The following is a 16,405-nucleotide window of genomic DNA, read 5'->3' as shown; positions in this document are numbered from 1 at the left end:
GGTTGGGGGGCAGTGCCGTGTTGAATCTTTACCACAGTTTATCTGTTCGTGTTTCACCGACCTCAGGAAGAAAATGGCAGGGCACAGTGACAGTCCAGATACCAGGGTACCAAGTACAGTTAACCAAGATAGGGACTAAGAAGTAAATGGGGAGGAGGGAGGGAAAGTTCTCTTAGAAATTTTGGATTAAAGAAAGATACGGCACTTGAGATGGAAGACTTAGCTTGGAACTTCCTAGCAGCCAGGGCAATAAAAGAAACAGGCTGGGTCACCTTGCTTTTATTACCTAGTAGAAGGGGGCAGACTAGATCATTAGGGACAGAATTATCCCTGGCCCCATACAAGAAAATCTTTGTTTTAGGGCTGGAAGCAGCTTAAAGAGCCATGGTCTACGTGGCAGGTTTACAGAAAACATAGAAACTTTCCTCCTTTGGCTGTTTTCCTATTGGCCCTTGATGATAAAACCTGTCAGAGCAATGGTGTAGGGCCCAGGAGAATGTGGCCAGGTATGTGGTATCCTGGGGGTCTCTTTTTGCCAGGATAATACTTGGAGCATCTTTAAAGAATGAGCAGTTATCAGATATCAGCCATCTCAACAGACCCCAGGCATGGGCGGATGGTAGGGAGATCACGGGCAGAGGAGAAACCCCCCACGAACATCCTCCTGGCTCAGGAGGATGGTCCAGGCACAGAAGAGCAGCTGCGTGGGTTGGCCCCCTCTGACCCTGCACAGGACAGTGATATGAGCAGAGACACCACGTGCTGCAGAGCGCGGGCAGGTAGCCCCCTCCGAATTTTGAGGCCTAGTGAATTGGTGCCCTGTGTGTCTCGGGATTTGGGATTCAGGTGCCTCCTTCTGTGACTCTTTTATTGTTTATTTGTGTTCATGTCTTTGAGCACTTTCTCTTGATTCCTTCTGAATTAGAAGGAAGAAGGGAGGGACTTGCCTGGCGGTCCAGTGGTTAAGACTCTGTGCTTCCACTGCAGGGGACATGGGTTCGATCCCCGGTCGGGGAACTAAGATCCAGCATGTGGGGCGGCCAAAAAATAAAATAAAAATAAAATAAAATATTAAAAAAAAAGAAGAAGAAGAAGGAGGAGGAAGGGAAGAAACAGTTACTGAGCACTTAGCACATTCTGGGCTCGCGTTGAACGTTAGCTCTCGGGCTGCGGAGACCCTGTAGTATAGTTGCTGAAGAATCTGGGTGTGAGTCCAGGCCCTGCTTCCAGGACTCTGCCTCATGCTCTTCCTGCTCATGGAAAGCAATTCTCTGGCTACCAGTGTGGCCTCCAGAACACCTGGCCACTTTGTGAAGGGCTGAGGCAGGAAGCAATTGACCAGAGGGACTTCGGCCAGCCTGCTGGAGGGCCACCTCTTGTGGCCATTCCCATCTTTCTAGTCTCTCCTGGCAAAGTGGCAAAACTCAGGAAAGCAGGTCTGCTGGTAGAGTCTTCACCTCAGGCCTGTAGGGACACCCACTCCCGCCATCACGCCCCATCACCTCCACCCACGTGCCAGCACCCCCATCAGGCTCAGAGAAGGAGCCCTGAGCCCAGCTCAGCCCTCAGGACCAGTGGTGGCAGCCATGGCCCTGCGCCTCCCTGTAGCTTCCACTAGTCTTGCACTCAGCGGGCCTTGGCCTGGGTTAAAGGAGTGGTGGGTCCAGGAGTAACTTTGGGACACTGGCACATTCAGACGTCAGGGCAGCAAAGGATCTTTGAGATCATCCAAACCCAACAGCCTTATTTTACAGATGGGGAAACTGAGGCTAGGAGGGAGAGGGACTTGCCCGAGGACACATAGTAAGTTGGAGGCGGACTGGCCAGCATGGCCTGTGCTCAGCAGGGCAGGCTTTGGGGTTGAGTGCTGAAGGAGGTGTAATGTTGAGTTTGATGCCCAGGTATCCGGGCATGAGGAAATGGCAGGAGCTGTTGAGGCTGGAAGCCTCTGCCAGGTCCCAGGCTCTATACTGGGCCCCTTGACATACACACTCATTAAGCCTCCCTGTGTCCCTGCAAGGGAGGTGTTGTCTCATTTCACAGGTGAGGGAGACTGAGGACAAGTCACTTCCCTGGGGTCACAGCAGCAGAAGGGAGAGGCCCAGACCTGCATCTTTGGAACATGGGGGCAGGGGGCTGAAGGGGATGGGTGGGAACATCTGCTGGGAGCCCAGACTTTGGGGAGGGTCCGCCACTGCTCAGCGTCTTTGGAGTGGAGCTGGGCCCCTCCTGGGTGCTGCCATGGACCCCAGCAGTAAGGAGCTGATTAACTGGGTGGAATTCTCCTGTGAGACTTTGACTTTTTAATGAGGCACACCCACGGGGGCCAGGTCCAAGGCAGGGCAGTGTGAGTTTACTGGAAATCTGTTAGGATCTCAGGCATTCTCTCTCCAAAGAAGCATCCTTCTCTTTTCTGCTCTGTGCTTTTTTCCTACCTTGGAGATTATGCCCAAATTTACCCGTATTTTTGTTTTTAAGGAAATACGTGATTAAACAGGACGTTTTCTGGGTGTAATGACCTTGCAGCAGCTCTCTTTGACTTGGAATTCTTTGTGTGTAACATCACCATCACCGCAGTGACTGATGGCAGGGATGGGGGCTGGGTTAGCCAGCACCATATAAATGTTCCAGGAAGTAGCTCACTGAGCTGCCACGAAGCTCCCAGGGGAGGGGGAGGTGACAGAGGTTGGTGCTGGGGACGGCAGTGGAACAGGGGGTGTGGCACAGAACAAGTTATATTCAGCCTTCTAGGGAGACCTTTTTTTTTGATGCTGTAACATTTATGTGTATGAGTACACGTAGCTTCTAGTAACGAGGCAGGCATCTTTGATACGTAAGACTAATGCTGCCAGGGGAATTCCAGTGGTTAGGACTCCATGCTCTCACTGCCGAAGGCCAGGTTCAATCCCTGATTGGGGAACTAAGATCCCACAAGCCTTGTGGCCAAAAAAAAAAAAAAAAAAAAAAAAACAAAGAAAAAGAATAATGCTGCTGGGAAGAGCATGGCTTCTCTGCCTGAGATGGCATGCATCTCTGTACTGATTTGAAAGGAGACCAGACTGGAGTCAAGCAGATCTGGGATGGCCACTTGTCGACTAAGTGACCCCTGGGCCTCAGTTTCCCCCTGAGAAGCAGTAGCCTTGGAGTGAGCAGTCAATAGTACTTCTAGCTGCTTTTGGCTGTGAACTGGCTGTTTGACCCTGAGCAGCACATTCTGTGCCTGTTTTTCCCTGTTTAAGGAATGATGGGTCAATAATAACAGCAACAGCAGTGGAGGCCGCTGCTAAGTTCTCTCGTACTTGTTTACAGCACTTGGTGTGAATTCTCATTGGATCTTCAGCGTCACTCTTTGAAGTGTAGGTGCCCATTTTACCAATAAACTGAGGCACAGAGAGACTAAGTAACTAGTCCAAGGCAACACAGCCGGGTAGTCAGTTGGGGGGCTGTCTGCCAAGGCCCTGTTTAACCGCTACACAGGACTTCTCTCCAGGGCCCGTCCAGCCCTGGTGCACTCCCTGGAGCTTGATCTTCAGACTCCCCAGCATGGCCAACGTGGCCTGTGATTAAGTGGTAAGGTTTTGTCCTGTGTTTCCTTGGCACCATGCAGCAGGTGGTGGGGAGCTTCTGGGAGGTGTGATTTTGTGAACAGAGAACTCGGCCCAGCCCATTGGCTGTAGCTAGGATGGAGGGCATGGAAAAGCATGCCTGTTTTTCTAGGGGCTCCTCTTACCGCCTTCTCTCTGTCTGCCTTAACTTACCCTCTCCCACAGACTCCCCTTTGTGTCAACCACAGGAATTAGGTTCTGGCTCCAAAAGGGAGGCTCAGCTCTCCATGGAACCTCAGAACCCATGTATGCCTGGGCCTCATTTTCTGGCCCCATCACCTCACCTCAGCAGCAGCTCTGGAGATATTTCCTTAACACCCTAGGGTTCTATGGGACCCAGTTGGAAAGCTAGTGACCCAGTCCAAGCTTTCCTTTTTATAGGCAGGAAAACTGAGACTCAAAAAAATCATGATCCTTTTGAGATTTTTTTTTTTTAACACACTGATTAAATGTGAAGCTGTCTTGTGAGGCAGTGAGTTGCCCATCCCTAGAGGCAACCAAGCAGAGGCAAGACAACCAGCACTGGGAGATGATATGAAGGTTGTTAAGTCTCAGATGTGTGTTTGGTTCAAGCTACCCCTGAGGTCTGTGTCAATCCTGAGCTCCGAGATGTCATGATTCACTGTGTCCTCCCCCATCATTAGACACCCAGGACCAGCCCCACGAAGGGAGCACCTGAGACCAACCATGAATAGGAGAGGATCTGGTTAGGGCTGGCAGCTTCCTTTCTCAGTGCCAGCCTGACTCATGCCAACTGTGCAGTCCTGGTTCCGCTTTTCGTCTTTCTTGGCCCATCTCTTGAGGTCAGATTCTGGTTTTGGCCTTTTCCATGTGTGAATTGAAGAGGAAGGATCACACCACTTATTGGTTTCCTTTCTGCTCCCTTGTCTATGTATTTGGTGTCCCCAGGCCAAACCTCCCATTGAGCCGATAGGTAGGCCACCTCTCTCCAAATCCCTGCTTAGCAGCCCATTCTTTCCTTTTTCCCTGAGACTTGATCCTGGGGCTTGAGGGCCCCTGATGCACAGAGACCTGCTGATGTGGTGGGAAGGGTGCTGGGGTCTTTTTTTTTTTTTTGGCTGCGCCACACGGCATATAGGATCTCAGTTCCCCGACCAGGGATCAAACCTGTACCCCCTGCACTGGAAGCTCGGAGTCTTAACCACTGGACTGCCAGAGAAGTCCAGGGTGCTGGGCTCTGAGTCAGGCTGACTTGGGTGACTGTGTGTGTCAGGATGCTTAGCTTGTTGGGGGCTGCTTTGTAAAATAGGGCACACAACACTGATGTGAGTCTTGGGTGGAGGAACAAACTTTGTACATGTGCTTGAGATTATTGATACTGGGGGGCAGAGGGCCTGTTTGGTCCTTCACGTGGTTTTCTGTGCTGTTGAATTCTCTGGCCAGTCCCTGTAGGGGCCCCTGCCCACTTGGAGGTGGGTGGCAGAACACCGGAGCAGGTGGTCCCCAGCCCCTCTGCGGTACCCTTGGTACCCTGGAGCCCTTGCTAAGCCCTGCTATGTTGGAATCTGGACCGCGTAACCTGGGCAAATAGCGCCCCTGCCTTTAGCAATAATATCCATGAAGCAGGGAGACAGGCATGGACCTGGGTGGCTGGTTGGTGCACAGAGGTGAGCAGGTGAATCTCCAGGAGTTCAGAGGAGAGACCACAGCTTCTAGTTTGGGCCATCCAAGTGGGGTGGGAGGTGGGAGTGGTAGGGATGAGAGCTGGGCCTGGCAACCAGGAAGAGGGAAGAGCTTGAGCAAAGGCATGGAGATGTGGGAATTCTCTGCTGGAGAGGAGTGGCAGGAGGTGAGGCTTTTGATAGGATCCTGATAGGAAAAGCACATGGGGCAAGAGCTTGTAAAGTCGGATTGTATCATGAGACCCTAGTTAGCCTAAAGGTGCAGAATATTTCTCACCTGGGATCCTTCTTCCCCAGGCCTTCAGCCCCAGGAATTCTCAGAGGTACCCAAGGTGGTGGTGGAGACAAGGACGGTGGTAGTTTGTTTTTTCAGAGGGCTTTCCTCTCTGCCAGGCACTGCTCCAAACACTTTCCACGATTAGCTCGTTTAATCCTCCCACTGAGCCTGTGAGGTATAGGTACTAATATCATCCCCATTTTACAGATGAGAATACTGAGTCTCAGAAAGGTTAAGTAAGCAGTAAAACCAGGAAAAGCAGCGCCATCTGGAGCCCTTGCCTTCAGCTGAAGCACTCTCACATCCGTCCTGGACTCCCAGAGGGTCTGCAGAAATAACTGGGAATTTTACAGTTACTTAGGCCTCATTTTTAGGTGTGACTCTCACCCCCCCGCCCCCTCCCTGTCCTATATAAAATTGTTCAAAGTGTCATCTCACAGGATGAATCATATAAGTATTAATTGAAAGCATTTTCATATAATTTTTAATATGTAAGCAATTACGCATTAAAAAGTCCTTAGCATGTTTTTATTATTAAATCAACTTTATAGCACAATAAGAGGAAATTAAAAGAAAGCCATTTCACACACAGCCCCACTGCCCTGGCGTGGCCGTTTTCCTTGCTTAAGACTTGCCTTCTGCCCTTTTAAGCTCCATGTGCTTATAGGCATGCTCCAGGTAAAGCCAGTCACCTATTTTTAAGGCGGGGGGTGGGGTTGGGGGGTGGAGGCGTCCTTTTGTATCTTCTTTTCCTCTGGCATGGCCTATTCTAGCAGCAACATGCTTTCCCTCCAAGAGAATGGTGGTTGCGTACCACGTTCAAGTCTCTGTATTCCAGTGGTGGCCTGTTTCAGGAGGAAGGAGGCAGGAAATGTGGATTCTAGCCCTGGCTCTGCCCTGGTCTGCTGTGTGACCTGAGGCAGGTTGCTTGCCCTCTCTGGGCCTCAGTTCCCTCATCTGAAAAATCAGATTCTGCCTTCTTTCCTGGGCTCCATGAGGATCTTTATAAGCACTTAGGTTCCCCGCTTCTGTGGTCACATTGGGCTTCTCCAGCTGTCCTGGTCAGGACTGCACCTTCCCCCACCCCACCCACACTCACTTCCACTTGGCACCAGCCCAGGTTTTGCCAGGTTGTGAGGAAGAGCTGGCCCTGGCACCATCCCAGGAGCGTGCATGCTGCCCTCTGCTCTCAGGACAGACAGGGCTGGGAGCTGCAGGTCTGCACCCTCTGAACAGCCAGCGTCCAGAGGCCTTTCCTGGAGCTGCTATTCTTGAATCCCAGAATGAAAGCCCCAAAGACCCGCAAATGCTTCTCAGAGAAGGGGCCCTCTTGAGTCTTGACTGGCCATCAGAGAGGTCACCTCCAGCCACCCTACCTGAGATTTCTGCCTTCCTCGCATGTTCCCTGTCATCTCTGCCCTCCTGGCTCAAGGCAGGATTGTTGTTTTTTTTTTTAATTGAAGTATAGTTGATTTATAATGTGTTAATTTCCGCTGTACAGTAAAGTGATTCAGTTGTACATATATATACATTCTTTTTTAAATATTCTTTTCCATTATGATTTATCACAAGATATTAAATATAATTCCCTGCGCTATACAGTAGGACCTTGTTGTTTATCCATTCTATATATAATAGTTTGAGGCAGCACTGTTTTCCTGTCCTTTTGGTGGTGGGAAAGTAGAGGGCCCTTCTGTCTGGGCCCTGAGCCCAGGCCCTTCCAGCTCCACAGTGCCCGGGGACTCTACTCCTAGAATGTCTGTGCACTCGCCTCTCTTCCTCACCTGGCCTGCTCTGCCGCCCTGCTACCCGAACAGTCTCCACACCCTTCATTCCCCTCACCCTCTGCAGGCCCTGTGCTCCTCCCTGGCCTGCCTGCTCTCCGAGTTGCCTCAGGCTTCAGCCTGTCCTGGGGGTAACAGCTCTCCGCCGGCGGGGGGATATCAGGCTGGAGCTGTTCTTGAAGAGCAGTCTTTCTGTCTTGCATCCTCTTTCCACTTGAGGCCCAGAGAGGGGTACAAGCTGGCCAGAGTCACACAGCAGCAAGCCACAGAGCGGGTCCCCTGACTTCTAACATAGGGCTCCTGGTCTGGTTTTGAAATGTTTGGAAACCTGCCCTTGCCCACTCCTGCCTGACAGATAGAAGGCTCGGTCATGGACTGTGCATAGGTCCCTGGCTGATCTATCATTTACCAGAATGACTTACCTACTGGACAGGAAGGAGATAATCAAGTGTAAATAGATTTTGTATTAGTCACCCGATGACTTTCCTGTTCTTGAGAAACAGCACAGCTCACACACACGCCCAGTGGTGCTTTACCTGCTGAGCTCCAGGCCCAGGGAGGCCCAGTGGGGAAGAGGAGCTGCAGAGGAAGACAGCAGGAAGCCCAGGTTCCCATGGTGACCAGTGAGCCCACACTGGCAGTTGATTCCTATTCTCTCACCCCACATGCCCCTTGCCCTTTTGACCCTTGACACTGAGCTTGTTCAGCTTTTCAGGAAAGTTGCGACAGGACTGGGACAGGCCACGGAAAGCTGACAGTCATTGACAGCATTCCTGCTGTGTGCCAGACCTCAGTCCCTGCCCTCCAGGTGCCCCCTGGCGCATAGGGAAGGTTGACAAGGACCCAGACAAACAGGGATGTCTGTAGTAGAAAACAGCCCAAGCAGAGTGATACTAGAAAGAGAACAGAGGAAGGGGTGCTAGGGGTCCTGAAGACCAGTGTGGGCTGTGCAGAGAGGGGGTATTGAGCAGAGCCACACTTGACGTCTTGACCCAAAGTTGCCTTCCCATCAAGGCCTTCTGTGGCCACTTAACTTACATTTCAACCCATCCCCAACACTTCTCACCCTCCTTCTCTGCTTGGTTTTGTTCCTTAACTCTGCTCACTATTTAGCATACTATATATTTTACTCACACTTTATCTGTTTATAGTCTGTCTGCCACTAAGATGTGGGTTTCACAGGAGCAGAAATGTCTGCTTTGTTCCTGCTGTAGCCTCAGTAGCTAAAGTAGTATGTGGCACAAAGTAGGGGCTCAGTAAATAGTTGTTGAATGCATGAGGCTATTAATTAATTCCAGGGACCCAGGGCTGGTAGACAGATGTGCTGGGGCCCCCTCGGGAGCCCAGAGACATCCCATCCTCCTCTGAAAAATGCCAGATCTGGAAAGTCTGAGTTTAACCAGTTGCTAAATGGGTGGAAAGGTAGAGAAGGAGCTGGCTTGTTCTCTGGGTGGGAGTTGGGTGGAAGTCGGGCAGAAGACCCTTGGTGCCTTGCTCCGTCTTGGAGGTCAGTCTGTCTCCATGCTGGTGGGCTACCTGAGGTCTCTGGTTGTGCCTCCTCTCTCTGTTCCCTCCCTGGCTGAGAGCTTGTTGAAGGAGAGGACTGGGTCTTACCCATCCTTATGTCTCCTCTGGGCCCAGTACATATTTACCAGTTGAATGAATGAGCCCAGGAATACAAGTCTATGTGGAGAATAAATGAACGAAAAGGAAGCAAACAGTAAACAACTACTTGCTATAAGCAACTTTTTCCATTTGCCAAGACACAGTTGTCTGAAGTCACGGGGCCTTAGTCAGGGAGCAAAGTGCGAAGCATGTGTTCATTGGACGGGTGTTTGCAAGAGTCCACTGTGTGTTGGCACCGTTCTGTGCTCTAGGGGTTGAGCAGTGAACAAAGCAGAGTCCCTGTTCTTGTGAAGCTTTCACCGTGGGTACAGGATCAAAGGGGAGTGTTACGTAACTGTGATTCCCGTAAACTCATTTCTGGGAACTCTGGTACTGAGAGGTCTGTATCCAGACACTCTGCAGCCTCTGGTCACTTCAGCTCAAGGACTTTCTCAAAGTCAAGTGCAGATTGGAGGCTTGTCCCCAGAGCTCTGAACCACCTTCAGGAGGTAGGATGGTCTCAGTGGTGTCTTCGGGGTTTGAGGGGCACAGCTTTGGCCCAGTGGCTCCCTGCCATGTTCCTCTCTCTTCTTGCCTCAGTGCAGGAGCACAGACTCTGGAGGTTGTCATGGATTTTCCCAGAGCAAGCAAACACCATCCTGTGCGCTGGCACCAGCCTCACAGGGTGAGGGTCCAGACCCCCGGGAACGCAGCCCCTAACTCCTCTCTCTCTCCTGGCAGCTGTGAGAGAACGGGCATCCTCCCAAAGGTAGAATGAAGGAACGGGAATGCGAAATAGAGGAGCTCACCTCCCCATCCCTGCCTCTTGCCCTTTAGAATTCCAGAGAGACATTAAAAGATCTGAAGGCACAGAAACTGATGGAAATGCCTGTCCAAAAGCAGACTCAGGTCAATTGGCAGCAAAGTTTCTGGCATCCTCTGCCCACCCACCAGTGCGCCTCCTGTGTGGGCAGAGCATGGAGGCTGCGGGGGACACCACCCATCCTGAGCAGGTTAGGAAGTTGTTTAGGACGTTGTGCCGCCTGGGTGCGTAGGATGGACTGGAGCAGAGAGAAGCAAGAGGCAGCAAGACTGGTTCTGTGGTTCTGTGGCTACAACAGTCATCCGGGCCAGGGGACTGAGGCCGGAGCCAGGGCCGTGGCTGAGGGGTGCTGCAGGTGGGAGCAGGTGGGTAGGGCGGAAGAGCTTGCCAGCCTTGGGGTACAGTTGGTGAGAGGGAGGGAGGAGCTGGGACCCTGGTGAGTGGGAGGATGAGTGTCAGTTACCCGATGGGGACTGTCCTATCCAAGAAGGGGAGGAAGGTTCTTGTGGGGGGATTGAGTGGGTTCATATGTGGCACCGTTGCATTCATGTGTTCAGAGGAGGGCCCCGGGGGAGAGGAGCTGGTTTGCAGGGGCTGCCCAAGCAGACCGCCCGCCATAGTTTCTGCCCCTCCAGAAGCCTGAAGAGGGAGATTTAGTGATTTGCCCCACACCCTATTATTTGACTAATTAATTAGTACCCCCCTCTAACTAGGACTCAGCTTGGCTTTCTGGAAGTTTGTAGCGATGACAAGGGGGCTGTATTTAAAGGGCCCTTTTGTAGATTATGCCGGGAATCTCCCTAAGGCTCTGGGAGGAAGCGGTGTCATTATTTCCATTTTGCAGATGAGAAAGCTGAGTCATGGAGGCTAACTGGAACCGTGCCGAATTCCAGGCCCCCTCTCCCTGCAGGGTCAGTGCCTGGCCGCGCGAGAGAAGGATGCTGAGTAACAGCGGGTTTGCGTTTTTTTGATGCAGCCTTTCTGTCTAAGGGGTGACAGGTGCCTGAGGTCCAGTCCTCCTCCTCTTCCTCCTCCTGGGTAGTCCTGCCTTTCAACTCTTTCACCTGGCTTAGTCTGTGTGTTTTAATGTGGTACTCTGCCTCCTTTTTGGTCCTTTTCCAAAACTGGCAGTGTGAGCATCATAAATAAACAAAATGCCTTTTTTCTCTCCCTTCTAGAATGCAGGCTTCTAATTGTACCTGGCAACCAAAAAAGTGATGCACTGGAGAAGGGGTCACCTTCTGGGGCCCGAGCCTTACTGTGGGTCCTCCCTGGTCTGGTTCCACAGTAGCTCTTTGTGCAATCTCACTGGTACAGCGCTTACCACATTGCTTTGTAATTTATCTGCTGGGTTGGGGGCCCCCTGGAGGACAGGGACCACAGGGCTTGGAACTCTTGCCCTCAGGCTGTCGGCACCTGGTGCTTGAGATACTGGCCCAGAACTTTCCGGTAAAGAATGTCCCCAGGTCAGAATGTGCTGGTTTTGGTGGAGTGTTGTGAAATGATTGGTAAACTCTTCCCCCAAGATTAGAGCTTTCAGGTCTCGAGCTGGGTCACGAGTCCCCAGTCGGCTCACCCCTCCATCCTGGCCAGTGGGTCCCCCTGTCCCTCTCGCTGATCCTGGGCTCAGCTTACTGCCTGTGCCTCTGTAGGTTCACTCCCATCACCAGGCCTCAGGTCTCCATGCAGGCACTGGCATGTACACTCGTGTCCCTGAGCCCCAACCGCAGAGCGCTCCAGATTGGGCGTCCTTTCAAGTCTGCGCTGTCCTTGTCACCCTCCCTTGGCCCTTGGTGTCACCAGCTGCCCCTCCCCCCCACCAGCTGTGTGCCCAAGTGTTTGAGCCCTCGTCTCCCTCACATGACCAGCCTTCCTCATGCCTTTCCTCAGCACCAGCATCCCGCCTGCCGAAGCTGGGACACCTCTGGCCTGACCCAGCTGGTCTTCCCAGCCAGCAGGCCCGGCACAGTGCCAGGTGGGGGAGAGTGGGCTCCTGTCCATCTCTTCTTCCCTGGGTTCCAACTCGGTGCCTTCGCTCACACTCTTCCTTCCCTTCTAACCCCAGCTCAGCCTGCCAGCTCAGGGTCTCCTTCCCTCAAAGCCCTTCCATCCCCACCAACCAGCCTCTTTCGAAGTCAGAACTGACTGGTCAGCATCCAATCAGGAACCCTGCCCTGCAGAACTCCCTCCTCAGCCTCCCTAAGGCCCAGGGAGGCAGTACCTGGAGTTGTTTCCATTGTACATTGGTGAGGAAGCTGGAGCAACCACCAGGGGCCATGAAGGGGATTTCTGGCATCCTGGGAACTGTGTTCCCAAGGCCAGGCAGGGGCAGGTCAGGTGGTCAGTGGGGTAGGGGCCCCTCCCTGAGGGAGCCCCTCAGCCTCCCTGGGCTGAGGATGGTGGAGACAGGGACAGCAGCTGTAGGGTCAGACTGGATGGATCGATAGGGGCCAGCTCCCACCCTCCTCAGTGGCAAAAAGCAGAAACCTGAAGGGGGGCGGGTGTCGCTCCAGCAGCAACTTCACAGCTCAGCAGAACTGCAAACAGCCAGTGGGCGACAGCGCCCCTCCTCCCACTCCACCCCCGCCTTCCTTGGCCTCTTCTAGGGCCTTATTCCCATTCGCTAGCTCAGAGCTGCTTCCTTGGAGTCTGCGCGGGAAAGAGTTAATGCTGGGCCCTGCTGCCCTTGCGGGAAAGGGGGTGGGATGGTTGGAGTATGGGGAGCGTGGTGCCAGAGCAGGTAAGATAGAGGGGCAGCCCCGCCCTTCCAGGTGAAGCGGAGGAGGGGGCTTTGTCCAGCATCTGTTGAGCCCCAGCTGGGCTGGGCGTTTGGAGCACACCTGGGCCTGCCCCCTGGAAGGCCATTCCAGTGGGAGGTGGCACGTGCTGTGGAACTGCATCAGTGGATGAGGAGGTGTGGTCATAGAAGTGAGTACCTGGGGGCTGCAGGAGAGGGCACAGACTGGTATGCTTGGCTTGGGGGGGCGTGGGTTAGAACAGACCCCTCCACCTGGTGACTGGGCTGGGAAGGGTGGTGGGAGCAGAGGCAGCGAGGCGCGAGGCCCAGCCCCATGCGCCAAGGAGGCCTGGAAGGAGGAGCTGCAGGACTGTCCCGACAGACCCCAAGGAGGTCCCAGTGTTCTGCTGAGGAGGCCTCAGAATTGTGAAAAGCACCCACCCAGGGCAGTCACCTAGGCTGTTGGCTCGCCCACCTCTGCCCAGTCCTCCTCACCCCACCCCCAGCTCAGCCTAGACTTTCATGCAAAGGAACCTTGTTGAATTGAGCCTCAGAGAAAATCAGGCAATGTTTGCATTATTTTCATAATTTACACCCAGAAATTAGGAGGTAGGGTTTGTTTGTTATTAATACACTCAGCCTGTTTGACCCCTAGACTTGAAACTAATTTTCATCTGGACCAAGATGTACTGTAAATCCCAAGGATCCCAGTGCTAATGAAAAGCTCCAGGTGGCCCTTTGGGCCCCCGCCCCATGCCCTGCCTCAGTCCTGAACATTCGCAGGCGAAGGGCGGAATCTCCTGGGCTGAGACCGAGGAATCGCCTTTGGTTTCATGGAACTCTCAGGCTTCACAGCTTGCCAGGGATTTGGTGCCCAGTCCTGGAGTCCGCAGGAAGTAGTGCTTCATCTGGAATCCGCCGTCGGTTTTTAGCTGCCTTTGACCTGAACTGTGTGTGGTGCTGTTTGAAAAACTTGAACTCGGGTGTTAAAACCTTTCCCCTCCCTGGAAATCATCCTTCATAGAGTGAGGATTTTAGAGCCATGCTAGACTTGGGGACTATCTGGTCCTCCCTCGTTTTACAAGTGAAGAAACAGAAGGCCTTCGGGGTTGGGTAGGGCTGCCACTGAGTGGTGGAGAGGTGAGGTCCCAGTCTAGGGCTCCGTCCAGTCCCCACACTGTTGTTTGGTAAGTGATCCAAGCCCTTGTGAAGCCGGTGTCCCCTTGTTTCTGGGGAGTTCCTTACCGTAAATGACCCATCTTCCCTCCTTCATGCATCCCTCAGGCTTTACAGTGGCCGGCACCCATGGGAGGTGTCGCCTCTGTCCAGTCCTGGGGGAGAATGAAACTCCTCGACCCCCACCCCTGCCTTCCTCTGCTGGAGCCCCATCTAGGTCAGTCCTTCACTCTGCCTCTGGGGCCCCGTCTGCAGGCAGTGATGTCTCTTCCTTCTCTGGGACTCAAGAGTCTACAAGGAAAACATCTTTGTTTCAAGAAATCTGTGGGTCTATGGAATATTTCTAATTAATATTGTCAGATTAGTTGGCCTTTCTCTCATTTTCTTCCAGGATGGAGTGATTGTCATAAAAGTTTACACTAACTTTTCCTTTTACTGATTATAAAGTGCTTTTTTAGACATTATCTCATTTCATCTTCAGAATGACCCTGGAGGCAGCCCAGTTATTCTCGTTGTTGAGACAGAGAAACTGCAAACTAGGGAGTAGAGGCAGCCCGCACAGAGTCACCCAGCAGCAGGGCCGGCACGTGCGCCCAAGTCTCGGGTTGCCAGGTCCAGTGTTCACTTGCTGGATCACATCAGGCCCTGTCCCTGCCCCTTTCGTTCATTGACTGGAGCCTGTGCTCTGAGCTACATCCTACGGGACAGGTCATGGGAGTTAAAGACAGTCACAGCCACTTCTGCCCTTTAGAGCTCACCTCTTATCTACAGAGGCCTCAGCGGGGAAGTGCGGGTGAACTGCTGTGTGCGCACGTCAGCATTCAGACTCACGTCAGCATTCAGACTCGTTGACGGACGCTGGGGGAGAGAGCTCTGCGTGCCGGCGAGTGCGTGGCCTCCAGGGGAACCAACCTGGGTTCCCTCTGGAGCCAGCCGGCCCTCCTTCCCGCTCTCAGGTCAGGGGCTGCCTGTCAGCCCCGTGTCCCCTGGCCACACCTGGTCTCATCCTGCAGTGAGGCGGGACTGCAGAGGACCTGGATGAGGCTTCCAGGTCAAACCGTCCAAAGGGCTGGGCCTACAGGAGCCACCCAAAGCTAAAGGACCGGGCTGCCCAGGGCCTCCCCATCCACAGAGAGCCCGTGTGTTTTTGCACACAGGGTGAGGGGAGGCACAGTCGTGTCTGGAAAAAGCCCTGGGTTTGACGCTAGACGCGGAGCTATAATTATCATCTTTAATTACACGACAGTGCCTCTGCCAGGGAGACGTGCTGGCCGATTATCTCCTCTCCTGACAAGGGTGGTTCCATCTCCCTTTATAAGTGCTGACATAAACAGCACACATGCACTTGAGATTTCAAAATTATGAAAGGCCCATTCAGAGTCGCCTACCAAGGACCCCTGACTTCTTTTCCCAGAGAAAGGGGCCAGCCAGGTGGAAGCCATACAAGTGCTTTCTTGCCGGCTGCTGAAAAAGAATGCCCGCTTACCTCTGCATTGCCTTGATCTTTAACACTAGAAGAAAAGAACACATCTTTTTCCCGATGCTTAAAAAAAGAAGAATAGTAGAAAACCACGTAACAATAGCCGTTGTGTTTGTGTTGATGTCCTGAACACATCCATGCTCCTCGATTCTCACACCACCCTGGGGAGGTAGACAGGGCACATGGTGTTATCCCCATTATGTAGCTGGGGAGATGAAGGCTCAGAGAGGTTAAGGCACTTTCCTGAAATCACACAAGAAACCAGGACTGGAGCCCAGTACCTGACCATAAGCCAGGCTTCCACACACACAGGGCAGTTTCTGTGGTTCATTTTGGGAGCTCCCTCAACCTCTGATGCTCTGGGGCTCTTGTGTTGCAGGTAAAGCCATTCTGGCCCAGGGTACCTTGCACATTATAGGGCTCTGATGAGGGCAGCCCCCAGAGACTTTGGAGGGCAAATCATGCTAGAGTCCCCAGGTGGACAGATAAGCCCCGTGTTGCAGACGGAATCCTCCCTGGCCTCAGAGCAGGTCCACCAGGGCAGAAGCACGCAGTGCAAGAGACATGGAGGCTCTGTGGAACACCCGCCCAACTCTCTGCCCATGGCCCTGTTCTCCGGGCAGCCAAGAGGCCCCTCACCCCAGCCCGTCTGTAAAACGTGAGGAATGTCAGTCCAGCACCCTGCCCACCACCCTGGGTCAGGGTGAGGGGCAAGCTGCCATGAAGATGTGAGCTCAGGGCCTTCCAACGTCAGTTTGTGTCATAGTCACATGGGGAAGCGAGGGGAGGTGGGTGTGCTGTGTTGCAAATGCAGATTCCTAGGCCCCACTTCTTATAAGCTCTCACTGGGGCCCAGAAATCTGCATTTTAATAGCTGGCTCCATGACTCTGGGACAGATGGTCCCATGGTTTGAGAGGCCCTGCTTTAGCCAGGGGTCTCCTTCAATTCCTGGCACTCTGGTCTGTTCTTCCAGCAACATCGCACTCCCTGACGACTTCTTGCCTCACTCTCTTTCTACCTCCACTGCAGGGGCGTGGACATCCATTCTGGTGTCTCCTTGACATCCCTCTCTGCAAATCCTGAGCACCAGGGGCTGCAGAGAGGAGCAGAAACCCCTGCTCTGGGAGTGGGCAGTGTCGGGGGCCCAGGCTTGCAAGCTCATCTTGTTAGCTTCACAGCTGTGATCTTACAGTGAGAATCTTGTAAATCTTTGAGTGGCCAGATAGAACAAGGCCAGGGTGGAGGGTGTGTTATGGTTTGGGGGAGGAATCGTG

General features: G+C 53.1%; 1 protein-coding gene across 4 annotated transcripts in view; it reads left to right on the top strand.

The window, feature by feature from the left end:
• The window catches only part of SHB (SH2 domain containing adaptor protein B), a 133,861-nt gene that overhangs the window by 48,546 nt on the left and 68,910 nt on the right, over positions 1–16,405 (top strand). The gene's annotated exons all lie outside the window — the stretch shown is intronic.

This window comes from Balaenoptera musculus, chromosome 6 (genome assembly GCF_009873245.2).
Source record: "Balaenoptera musculus isolate JJ_BM4_2016_0621 chromosome 6, mBalMus1.pri.v3, whole genome shotgun sequence".
Classification (NCBI taxonomy): Eukaryota; Metazoa; Chordata; class Mammalia; order Artiodactyla; family Balaenopteridae; genus Balaenoptera; species Balaenoptera musculus.
The sequence above is the reverse complement of the archived record's forward strand: the minus strand, read 5'-3'. Positions and strand labels throughout refer to the sequence as shown.